Source organism: Anas acuta, chromosome 7, assembly GCF_963932015.1.
Source record: "Anas acuta chromosome 7, bAnaAcu1.1, whole genome shotgun sequence".
Classification (NCBI taxonomy): domain Eukaryota; kingdom Metazoa; phylum Chordata; class Aves; order Anseriformes; family Anatidae; genus Anas; species Anas acuta.
The window spans coordinates 4104920-4117715 of record NC_088985.1 but is presented as its reverse complement, the minus strand read 5'-3'; the positions used below and the strand labels follow the sequence as shown (position 1 = coordinate 4117715).

Sequence of the window (12796 nt, the reverse complement as noted above, 5' to 3'; positions counted from 1 at the left end):
CGTGAAATGAATTGTTTTGTAAGTAGCATTTTGAACAGATGTGTGGTTTGCTAAAAATCTTTCTCCAAAGGTTCTCTGTTGACTGTTCTTGCACGCAACTCAGTCTTTCTCTGTATAGCGGCTCCTGTTCTTGTGCTGAATGTCTGCTTCCAATTAGAGCAGTATGATTTTCTTTCTCCGTTTGCAGCCAGAGATATCCCCGTCTCTTGCAGGACATCCTCCTCTCCTCTGTCCCGAGCACGTTGAGGACACGCTGAGGGCTTTTGGGCAGTGAGGTTGGTGGAGCCGCTGCTTTCATGACCTACTTCTTGGGCAAGCGTGAAAGCAAAAACTGCTCCTGGTGACACAGATGAGAGATCCTGCCCTTTTTTTGAGTCTTGGGCTTAAAAACTACCAGGTTCATATAGTCTTACTCCTTGAGGGCTGGAGCTGGTGTCTCCTAGATCATTCCAGTATCGGCAGAGAAGAGAAATAGAGAGGAACACCTAAGCGTACCTCAGTTTTGCTTTCAGGATATAAAACAAATACTTCATTGCTGTGGTCAGTCAGATGTAATTAATTCAGTTTCTCCTTTGAAGAGAGGTAGGTGTGTAATTGACTCATCCTAAACGCTTTTATCCACGTTTATACTTTCATTTGGGAGATTTGGCAACACGCAAAGCAGAATGGCTGTGATTAGGCTGACATTTTATATAACAGAGTGCACCGCAGAGGGCTGTTTGTTCTTGGAATTAGTGTCAAAGCGCCGTGGTCCTTCTCGAGGCAGTATTTACATAATTTGTGTGCATTTCTCTGCTGGATGGAGTGAGTCTGCATTGCTGGGTGACAATTGATAGGTGCCTCTCCGTGTTTGCTGTGTGTCTAAACTAGTTAGTGCACGGCGTGAGGGTTCTGTCTCAGGAATATTTACGAGTTTTCTTACAGTCCTGGGGACGTGGAAGCACACGGCTTGCAGGTGCACGATGCCATAAAGTCCACGGAGGCTGCACTATGTGAATGTTTGAGTAAGCTGCCTGGAGACCCTCACTTCACTGGAGGTGCTTATTGGTACTTACATCAGTCATTACTGAATCATCTTTGCTTAAAAGCGAAGCAAGTCCTTATCTCGCTTCCACTGAACACAAATCAAAAAAAAATCACCCCGATCTTTTTTATTTTATTTTATGGTACTTAAGTTCTCTAAAGTATTTCCCTGTTTTCCTCCATTTGTAAGTGTGAAGTAGCTGAAAACACATTAAATGAGTTACTTTGGCCGTAATTTGCTTCAAAAAAGCATTCTCTGAAACATTTCATTTGGAGATGGTTAGATTTACTCGCTAGCGATCAGCTCTGATTCCACACGAGACTTATTTAATCCAAAGTGGTTAAAGCTTATGTTTTATGAGCTGTGTTTACAGCTTTAGCTCTGATTTACCTCTGCACCTCGATATCAGCTGCCAGCCACGCCAGTCACTGGGTTGTGTGCGCCTTTCCCCTCCTCATTAGCAATCTCTCCAAGCTCTCCAGCCAGGAGCTTGTAAGAATGAACAAATGTGCGTGTAGCTTGTCTGTTGTCTGCAGAAACAGCACTCTCCCAATTAGAGGAAAAGCTGTATTTTCTTGCTGCTGTTATGGTGTCTTCTCTCCTACTGCAGTGATATTTTGCTGAGCCCTACAACTTCTCCCGTAGGCTGCTTGAGATGCATGAACTGCTGGTGCGTAGACACGAGATAAGTGCTGGAAATCTGCATGGCTCCTTGCGAGAGAAATTTCTGTTTGTTATGTATTACCTGGAGGTAAAACCCTTCCAACTTCTTGCTGTGAAAAATATCTACATAATTGATTGCAGAACTGAAAGCTATTTCGCATGCTGAAAGGGCATTTTAAGCGTAATACCTTCATCCTCTTCGAGTCCGTTAATGAAGTCCGAGTTGAGCACCACTGAAAGTCAACTTGAAAACTTGCTGGTCTGTATAAATCAATCTCACCAAGTCCCAAGCTGCAGGGCAAGGAGAGCTCCAGAGAGAGAAAAAACAGTAATAACGAAAGAGTAGATGAATGGGATGCGGTTGAACTGTTGTCATCTGTTCATATTCCACTTTGAGAACTATTATAATAATAATAGTTCCAGACTTTGATGGCACATCAGTGCGCTTCAGCAATTTCTGTTATATTCTTGACTTGTGCTCTGTAACTTTTGTGCGAAGATGCTGTTGTTACCCGGGACTTGGTCTTTTTGGTGCTGCTGCTGCAGTGTCATTTTTTTCCCCGTGTTTACTGGCGTACTTGTAATGAGGAACACTTCTGCAGTCAGGCTATTGCCTAGCGATGGAGGCTTTTCTCTTCCTTCCAGTAAGAACGAGACTACCAAGTCATTGCGGGGCTGGAAGTTGCACTTAAAAAATAAATAAATAAATCCTGAAGGAGCACAACCTTGCACCTAACTCAACATCAAATGCCTCAGCTTCCAGCCGTTAGGATTGCTGGTTGCAGGCTTAATTGTGATGTGGCTTTTGCAGATAAATGATGTGATAGGAGAAAAATAACCGGACTCGGGCTGGACACTTGCTGCTTTTCCACCCACAGGTCTGATCAGCCATTAATTATCTTTTCTGTGCACAGTAATTAGGATTGAGTACGTTAACCATTGTGTCCTGGAGAGGAGAGAGCCATGCCTTCATGGTGACTTCTGGTAAGAGAGGCAGGGCAATCAGTCCGCTTTTTTGTTAGCTCCAGCAGGAACGAATACAAATATTTAACGTATGGAACGACTTGAAGTCATCTTCTGGTAGAATTTAGGTTTGTAAAGCTAAATGCAAACATGTGACAGAGCAATGTGACACTTTGCTACTAAAAGCTGCCTCCCAAACAGGCTCCTCAACGCTCTTGCAGCCTACGAGGTTGACTGAGCCCCGTTTCTTGGAGCTCCTTCCAGCCCTGGGATGCTGCAGGTACCCTCGGGGCTGCCGTTATTAAACATGTGCGTGCCAAACGAGGCACATCTCACCTTGTGCACCAGTCCTTCTGCCTTTCTCCCACTTGTTCTGGGGTTTCTGAGCTGCCAGGACTATCTGTGGAGCCGCCGGCTGTGACTAATACCTGCCTTGCTGAAAAAGCTAAGTACCAGAGGCTGGCAAGACTAATTGTATATAACGTGCTGACTTGAAGCTCCAGAGCCGGCAGTGATAAATGTCTTGCTTGCACCTTTCCCTGTCCCTTTTCTTCTGTTTTCTACTTAGAGTTCTTCTTCCAGCTCCTGAAAGGCAGAGAAACCCCAGCAGTGTGTGTGGTGGTTCACAACGTCTGCGTAACCAGCACGTGAGGATCACTGTAGATAGCTGCCGTTATCAGTGTTTCTGCACATTGATTTTTGATTAATAATTGTCAAAGAGCTGTTTTAAAACAAACAAGTAAAAAAAAAAACACAACCAACCAAGCTGTTTTGCAGCATTGTTGGTTGACTCGTATTGTTTAGGGCTTTGATAATTTTAGGAAATAAATGTACACTGTAATGCTTAGTGCAGTGCTGGGGGGGAAAGTGGAAAGCCTACAACTTCTGGGGGCAGTTTTCAGTCCGAATACATTAAAACCAATTTTTGGGATCCCAAGTTGATGATAAGCACTTCCATGCCTCTTGTCATTCTGTGCTTATGCGAAGATTATCCTAGTTTAGAAAAATGACATGGATTTAGTGTCAGTAAAGCAGTAATCCCGCAGGCTCCTGTAATACCAATGTAGCAATACCGATGGTGTGTGTCCATTTAGCAAATCACTCGCAGTGGATTGCACAGAGGTTCAGCATCAAATGTTCCTGGCTTTCTTGCTGCTTTGTAGATTCAGATGAAACCAAATGCCCCGTCTCTATTTTTGAGGCTGTAAAGTGGGAAGTTGAGGTGCAGATTTCTTCGTGTTTTTCTGATTCCACACTCAAAGATACGAAGAATGACACCTCACTTGTGGGCTTTAGGGCCACTAGGACTTTTTTTTACCCTCTCGTGGTTTATTTGAAAGCATTTCTTTGGCAAGGAGCTGTTTGACAAGGCATCCATCATGGAGCTGGAAACATCGGACTGCAGACGACCTCTCCAATGTTGTGGTCAGTTACAGCACCCTCTGCTTTGGGTCTATTTTCCGTGGAGGAGTTAACGTTTGGGTGGGAGGACGGCTCTGCTCTGAGCCTTTTAGAAGCAGAGGTATGAGGGCATCTTGTCTTGATCAACCAAAAGGAGAGCCATCATGCTGCTCTTCGCATGCAAAGAGAACCAGCTTGTAGGAGAAACCACTATCTGCGCATTCCTGTGCCAGAAAAAATGCGTGGAGTTAAAAAACAGGATGTTTTCCAGGCTGAGCAAGCATGGGTTAGTGCACAGGAGCTGCAGGTGCCTTGTCTGCATGCACAGGAGCTGCTCAGAGCACGTTGCAGCTGCGGCAGGGATCCTCCCAGGTACTCAGCAAGTAAATATTTGGTTTTGAAAAATCTCTGCCCCTTGAATGGCCACCTCTGAGTCATTGCTGGAATAATGGGATGCTTCTCGGACCTCTTAAAGGATGATTGACCTGTGATGCTAAACTGGCTGCTTGTTCTGATTTTAAAGCTGCCTTTGGGATCGAGGAGCAGTTCACGCTGCAGGTCCAAGGTGGAAAGGAGGAGGTTTGTTGGAGACAAGGCTGCCTGCCTGAGGTTTCTGCTCCTGCTGCGCTAAGCGCATGCATCGACACCAGGCTGCCTTGCCTGGGGTTTCTTGGTATGCAGCTCTCGTGGCCTGCCAGGGATAAGCACGAATAGATCTTTATTTAATACCGTTTAAATGAAACAAATCTAGTTAGCATCGTACTTATTAGATCAAGATGTATAGTACGGAATACGCAAACTGAGACTGTCAGAAGCTGCTTTTCCCTTGAACCGACGACATGTCTACCCCTGCAACACAGCGATGAGAAGAGATCATGCTGGAGTACAATATTAACATCCTTGTGCTTTGGGAAGTATTTTTGTGGTGTGCCCACACGTGGCTGGGGTAGCGCTGGGCTTGCAGCTCGATTTGTATGCGGAGCGTGCTGCTGGGCTGTGCTTCCGAAATGTGCAAGGAGCTTGAAGGGCAGAAGTGCTTCCCAGCTGGGGAAGTGAATTCGTGGTGCTTCCAAAACTGCACTTCTCTTCTACCATCGTGTTATTTAACCGGCTGTTTTCTCCGTGTTATGTTTGATAAACCTTTTTCTTTAAGTTTAGTGGCTTATGGCAATAGTTAAGATAGAGATTAAACTGATTAAAAACTTTTCTGATATAATAAGGATTTTTATTTCTTAAATATAGGAATACCAAGGGGAATTCAGCGCGGTCCCTCCTGTTGTGCCTTGTCTTTCCTTCTCTCCTCATGGGGGATTGAATTTTCCACCCTTTCAGCAGCTGGGTGGAAAATAGCTGATTTGGAGGGACGAGCCCCACCTGCCCAAAGGGCTCCTCTCCCTCTTTGGAGGAGCAGCTGTGCTGGCTGCAGCAGCACCAGGAGCTGGGCAGAGCAGCCTGGCTGCAAGGACGAACAGCCCTCGCTGGGCTCTGCCCCGGCTCTCCCCATCCTCGGTCCGGAGTGAGCGGTGAGTACCGTGCGTTATTTCTGCCTGGGGAGTCCTGGGCTCCTGCTGCAAGCGCCCTTCCGAGCTGTTTAATGTGTTGTGTTGTAATTAGCTGGCGTTTAAAGTCCTCTGATATTGCTTTTTTTTTTTTTTTTTTTTCTTCTTTGCAAGTTTCCTTTTCCCTTCCACCCTTTCCCCAAACCTCCAAGAGTTCATAGGAAATATGAAAATAATGAAATCTTCAGTGCCTTCGGTGCTTGTTTGTGCTTTGGTAATAACTTAATGAAAAATCCCGAATTCAGGAGGGAACATTTGGGAGCTTCGCAGCCAGCACTTGATGCCTTGCTGGTTATGTGTGTACTTAGGGCAGAATGCGCCTTGTATTGGCAGGGCAAAGGACAAAGATTGGCTTTTTCAAGCAGGCAAGTGGTTGGATAATGTAAATAAAGATAAGGCTGCACAAATATTTATCTGCTGGTTGGATTGTGTGATGGGTGTGGTGCCTGTTTAGGTATATATTAAAAAAATAAAAGCCCAAACCTGACAGTGCATCCTACCCCCTTAGGGTAAATCCAGAGCAGCACATCCAGCTTTTAATGAGGGCAAGCTGACTGCTAGCTCTGTGCTGGGTGTCCGCAGGGGAGCTGCTTCCAGGGGAAGGTTTGAGCAAAAGCTGCTGCTCTTCCTGGTCATTTATCTCGGGAGTGACACTTCCTAGTGCAAGGACGAGGGGTTGAAAGGATTATCAGATGTACATAATACATAAGGCCAACAAAGCTTTGTGGTTTTCTTTTTACTGGGGCTCGCCACTCTGCTCTGAGGCTTGCAGATGCGATGGGTGCTTTTTTAATTCCTGTTTGACAACTGGGTGAATACGTGGCTCCTGTTCCTTGTCTGTAATACCTACGGCTCTTCCAGAAATAGTGCTCCATTGATGAACAGGTAAACACGTGTTGGTTCGTGTTCCCGTTCCAAAGCCCACGGTGCCTGAGCTAAAGCTCTGAATCCTTTCCGCTTGTTTACGGTTTTATTTTTGGCTTTCAGGCTAACAAATAGGTCGATGTAAGAAGTTCTGCAGTCCCCTCTTCCCACAGCGTTGTGTGGGCATGGTTCTCTGGATTTTCCTAGAGATGGAAGCCGAAACAAATGCTGCTAGCAGCTGTTTCCAGTAAATCTTGGTTCAAAACCTAAATTGTTTTCCTTCTTGTGACTCAACTAAACAGCCTGAATCTGTATGTGTTGTTTTTTTTTGCTTTCTTTTCCCTAAGCAAAGAAGATCATGCTTTCTTTAAGAAAGTAAATGCCTGGATGGTGTAAGCAGGAGTCTGAAAAAAATATTTCTTCTGTGACCATTGGAATGTTACAGGGAATGAAGACTGAAATAAAATGTCCAGGCAGGTTATTAAAAATTGAAAAGGCACTGGGAGAAATCTGAGTATCAATGGGGTGGGATTGTGGCTTTTAAAAGTTATTGCGGACATCTGTGCATCCAACAAGGATCTTCAGATGCAGTTAATTTTCTGATAAAGTAAATGATTAATCACACCTGTTGTGGAAGAAGTGGTGTTCATAGGCTGGTGGTTTTGCTCACGGTGTGCACGAGCCTGGGAACAAACTTGTTGGGGTTTTTGCATTAGGAACTCAGAAGGGGGAACTTCATCTTTTTGCGAGATGTTGAGATAATTTCAATTATTTACCAGGATTTTGTCAGTGCTCAGGCTGGGAGAATGTGAAATGCTGCAGGTTTTCCCTAGCAGTGTGAATTGGTGGTAAGCCTGAGCAGGTGTTGGCAATGATTGGGAAACTGGAGCGGGAGGTGACCTCTGCGGGCTGGCAGCTTTGGTGTACTCAGAGCATCCCGAAGATGCTCTGAAGATCTCCAAGGATGGAAAGTCAGCTGTCTCCTTGGGCACCCCCTTCTAGCCCTGCACAGCTCCCAGGGTAATTTTTGACGTTCTCTGACAATAAAAAATCTGCTCGAGCAGTTTGTCCTGGCCCTTTGCTGTGCAGCCCCAGAAGTGTTGGGCTCCGTTTTGCCTCCAGTTCCCGTGTAGGTGACAGGGGACCTCTGGGATCCTGCAGCAGCCTCTCCAAGCTCAGCAGCCTCCAGCTGATGGACCGGGTGCACACAACAGGACAAGTGGCACCAGGTGGGGCAGGTAACCTGCAGCCGGAGGGGAGCAGCACTGCATTGCAGTGCAGCACGGTGTGTGCTTGCACTTGTGCTTGGAGCTCCTGAGCTGCTCGCTGACCTAGGAGCTCCAGGTTAGACGCCATACACCGTTACTTCAAAGATGGATTTAAGGAGTTTAATGTCAGAGTATGGCAGTGCTGTTCTTTCCAGACTTTAATTAAACTTGCCTGATTAATGAGGTGCTTTACTTTGCTTCCACCCCCACCATGTTTTTTTGTTCTTTATGGGTATCTTTGTTCATCTCCTCAGTATTTTACCGTTTTCGAGCTTTTGTCTACCAGCATGAAAGTAAAAACCTGAAAGTCAGGGGCGGTGAAGGTTTCCCTTCTTCGAGGTATGTGAAGAGGTGTTTAACACCATCATTGATTTCAAGTCTGTGTGTTAATGGCAATGAACTTCTAAAGCTTTTTATTTAACATAGACAAAAAAAAAAAAGTAAATACATTTGTTCTCTGTCGGCCAGTTGTAAAGCTTCATCAAAGGTGCGAGCTATTAACGTGCTTTGACAGTAACTTGAAAAGCTGTGCTGTGTATTGGGAAGTCCAGGAGGTTTCTGACTATGCTGCATATATCCTGCTGCTTTTTGGGAGGGCTGACAAGTAATTTGGGAGGAACTGGGCAGGATTTATTCAGAAAGTACCGTTAATCTGTTTTTATTTGAGGTTAGCAGTGGCTGATGAATTTCTGAGCGGTAATACAGAATAAGCTGTGAATTGTTATGGTTTCAATGTGATTTCCCATGATTTTATTATCTGCTGATGAGAGGAATGATCAGAGCGTTTCTGAACGAGGTTGGTACAGGAACCAGCCTGCGCATTTCATCATACGCCTCTGTTTTCTGCATGAGTTTAACTCTATGCAGACACTTCCAAGTCTGATAAAACATGGGCATCATTAAAAGATGTCATAGAAGTCTATCTTTTTTGTTCAGGTATCTTGTTTAACTCTTAGGAACCTGATTCATGTATATCGAGCCTGATTTGTGTGCATTTCAAGTGTTTTTTGTAGTCTCCAAGACATAATTACTGAAGTCCGTGTCTGTTTTGCGGCGGGCAGCCTGAGGCTGGGCGCTGTGCTCCAGGTCCACTCAGCATCCTGCACGATGGCCGGACCCACCAAAATCAGCTCCTAATTCAGCACTCACTCATTTTTTTTAATCACGTTTCACTGCGAATACAGGCGTGTGTACAACTTCCTGGCAACGTGAAGGCGAGGAGGAGCCGGTGAATGGCTGCAACTCAGGAGCTGGTGAGCGCGGCGGTCAGAGCTGGGACACGGAGTGGTTGCTGTGCTGCCTTGCTGCCACCGCAGAAACCAGCATGCAGCTGAGAAATTGCTTTCATTTAGAAACTGCACGTTGAAGGCGTGCTTTCCTGTCCAAGGAACCAGCTAGAAAATATGTTAAACCAAGCACAAGCTTATTTTTTTTAAATGCTTCCTCTTGAGTGCCCCTCTTAGTTTTGCAGGTATTTACTCAGACTCTTGCAAACTTGTCATAATTTTCCTTCTCCGGGTTGCAGTACTACCCTAGGTCACTGTTCAGTGTCCTTTCAGCATGCAGAAGCTTTGGTCTGCTAGTCTTGAGGACCGCAGAAACCCACGTTATTTCTAGTACGAGTAACCAAATGCAAGGAAGTCATCGGGGTTCCCTCTGAAGTGTGAGTATTGCGCAGAAAAATGTCCCAGGGTGCAGCGTGGCGGGTCTTGACAGCCACATCGCTGACCTTCCTAATATTTACCCTGGTGAGTTATTTAAAACAAACCAAACGTTCACGTTTTTCAGTGGAAATAATGATGTGGAAGATAGAACTGCTTGGACTCCCGACTTCCCATGGCTTTAGTTCGGGTACAGTTGCACGTGATCAGAGCCTTTTGGTAGCATAAAGGCACCCGCTTGTCAGTGTGTGCCACTTGGGCACAGTGGAATTTAATCTGTAGCAGGTCAAGCACCTGGACAAAACTCTGCTCAGCAAACTTCTTTTGGACGATTCTTCCCTAGAAGCCAAATAAACATGCTGTGCTGTGCTAAGGGTAGGTTTGGTTTTTGAAGTTACAAATGTGATCAGTTTGTTCTGAGACTGGATTTAGCACATGGGGTAGCAGTCATATTGTAAATGGATAATGTGTAGTGTATAAGCTACAGTTTCTTTCTTTTAAGACCCACGTACAGTTCTCCTGCTGCTGTTCCTCACCGAGATGTTCCAGGCCAGCACACCCGATGTGATACAGCTGGGCAAGGGACAGCACGACCAGCGTAGGCAAGGAATGTTTGCTTTTCCCTCTGGTTTTGCTTAATTTGGATCACGCTGAGCACAGTGGGAGGTTTGACACACAGTCCTCTTGGGTGGCTTTCTGTCTTCCAGCTGTGCCAGTCCTGTCCAGAGCTGAAACTTGTGATTTATTTATTTCTTTGTGATAAACACGGTTCGGTTACCAATGGCTTTAGAGGGAAAATCTTTAATAGGAAGCAGATCTGGTGGCTTTTTGGAGTTGACTCACTGTTTCCTTGAGGATCTCCCAGAGTTTGTTTCCTTCAAGGCTGAACTTGTGTGAACCTGACCTGTGGCTGCATATGCAAAGGGCTGATTTGGTGAGATGTTAATGCTCAATGCATACATCAGCTTGGCAGCTCTGCTCCGGAAAACAACCTTTTTAAATACCTGTTGTACAGCTAATTGAGCTAACCTCATTTATTCAGTGCTTTCATTTCAATGCCAAACTCCTCTTCAGATAAACACCCAGAGGAAGCTGGTGGCAAATACTTGTGGTTGCGCACTCATTACAAATACACCAGAGCAAATTATCCTTTGGGATGGAGAGCTGCTCCTATCTCTACATCTTGCTAATCTTGGGCGGGGTGTTAGATCCTGGAAGGCATTGCCTGTTGGTTTTGTTTTCCTGCCCCCTGAAAGTATGAGTTAAATGCAGAAGTTGCTTTCTCAGTAATTTTTTTAATGATAATTGGAATTAGATCTGTGTTTACTGCTGCTGTTACACACGTGTTGGCCTTCAGGCTATGGCTGGGATAGGATAGGCAGGAGGGATACATCCTGCTGTCCCCTCTGTAGCTCTGTTCCTTCGTAGCCTTTGTAAAAGCTATATTAGAGGGGCTCCCAAAATACAAGGCAGGATTAGAAATGTGCTTTCCTCGTGGGCTGGCTAGTTTTGGTGGAATTTCAATAATTCTTGACCACAAATTCTGTTTTTCCACGCTGCTGTTAATTTTTCTCCCCTACCATTATTATAAGCTTTGATAAATCCTGCCTGTGGGCTGCCCTCAGCCAGGTACAAAGCACACTGCAACCAGAGGCAGTCAGAGCAGGGGGATCCAGGCTTTGTTCAAAGAAGTCTGTCTGAGAAACGTGCAGCCAGATGATGTTGGGCACGGAGCTCTACGTGGATATGAAACGTGCAGCTTCATTTCATGCTGTATTTAGGGATTATGTGTTATTTAGGGCTTCCCAAAAGTTATAAAGAGCCAGCGTGAGAGTGCTGTGGGTGCCCAGCCTGTAACAGATTGCGACCAACGAAGCTGATGCTTTTGGGCACGATGTTTGCCTGTGTGCTATCCCTTGTACTGCTGGGACCTGTCCTTTTCCAGATCTTTTTGCAACCTCTTCGGATGTCTCCAGGTTTTTGGAAGTGCTTAGCCTTGTTTTCTTTTGTAGTGATCTGTTCTGTGTAAATTGGGGTGGCTCAGCATTGATTCCACTGTCATCAGCTGATGAAAAATGGAGAAGAAAACCGACGAGGTAACTCCAGGCCTGCTGTGATGGCTTTATTTTATTTATTGTCACCTCCAGTCTCCTCCTCTGCATGTATGCAGTGATGGGGAATGGGCTCCTCCCAGCTGGAGCAGCAACCAGGCCACGGTGCTTCGTCTGAAGGTGCCCAGAGATGCGTGCTGGAGGCAATGGAGTCATGGAGCAGAGGCAAGCTGTGACCTGGTGGACACGGAGTCATCCTCCAGGAGCAAAGGATGACCCAGAAAGAGTGCTGGGAGTGGTGCAGGGCTCGTCAGGGCTCCACGTCTGCCTGTGTCAGGTTGAGCAGGATCCTGCAGCAGCCACAAGAGTCGCGTAGGAGAGGGGCTTTTGCAGCAGCACCTTGCAAATAGCTCTGCTACTTCCAACGCTGGGGCTTTATGTGCTTTCCTAGAACTCCGCGTGGACTAAATGGTGAGGATACAGTTGCCAGCTGGAAAGGGTTTTTCTTCTTTTGAAATGTACGGGTGTTTTATTGCTAGCCTTGCAGGGGCTGTTACTGTGCTGGGGCTGTGGGAAGGCAGAGCAGAGGAAAAACAGATGTGCTCTGCAATAAAGGGCCGTGGAGGGGACACGCCGAGCCATTTTCTGCTCTAATGGGAACAGATGGGTCCGGATTTCTCTTCTGAGTAATGAAGTCATCCAAAAGATTGGAGAAGAGTTGCACAGCCGTGGCAGTGCCATGCAGTACCTGCACCCCAGCTGCTTGCCCTCCCTCAGTTTTCTTCTCCGATTGTTGACGGGAATGGGCTCCCGACAGTTTTAGCCTTCGGCTGTAGGACAGCTGCTGTTCAGTTAAACACCTGGGTTCCTCAGGAGGAAATTTGGTTAATACTGTCCAGACTTCCTGCAGTAGCTGTAAATGAAAGGCCTGGCACACGGGAGGCTGCTGCAGGTGAGGATCTCATTGACCTTGTGCTCTTCCCTCTCCATCGTTAGCTGGCCAGGAGCCTCCTTCCTCCTCCGCTCTTCCTAAAAGCTCTCACACAGATGTGATCTCGAGGCTGGGGAGGGCAAAGGGGAAGTGTTGTTATTAGACAACATTTTAAGAGAAGGAAAGAAGTCTTTGAGCAGCGTTAGGTTGTGATGCATACGCTTATTGTCCAAAAACACAACTACAGGGGCTTTTCCAGGTCTTACAACTGGGTGCTGACAGAGCTCTCCAATTCCCATTTGGTACCCAAGCGTAAAGTTTATGCAGAACACCTCCACATTACAGAAAATTTAAATACTCAGAATTATTTTCATGGAAAACCGTGTGGAGAATGGATTTCCTCTGTGAATC

General features: G+C 46.0%; 1 protein-coding gene and 1 long non-coding RNA gene across 2 annotated transcripts in view; both read left to right on the top strand.

Annotated features, from left to right (window-relative positions):
* Positions 1-12796, top strand: part of MCU (mitochondrial calcium uniporter) — a 68521-nt gene that overhangs the window by 7833 nt on the left and 47892 nt on the right. The gene's annotated exons all lie outside the window — the stretch shown is intronic.
* On the top strand, positions 5283-12644 carry LOC137859272 (uncharacterized). The gene is made up of 2 exons (XR_011098217.1): positions 5283-5574; positions 11416-12644. It is a non-coding gene; the product is annotated as an uncharacterized lncRNA (long non-coding RNA).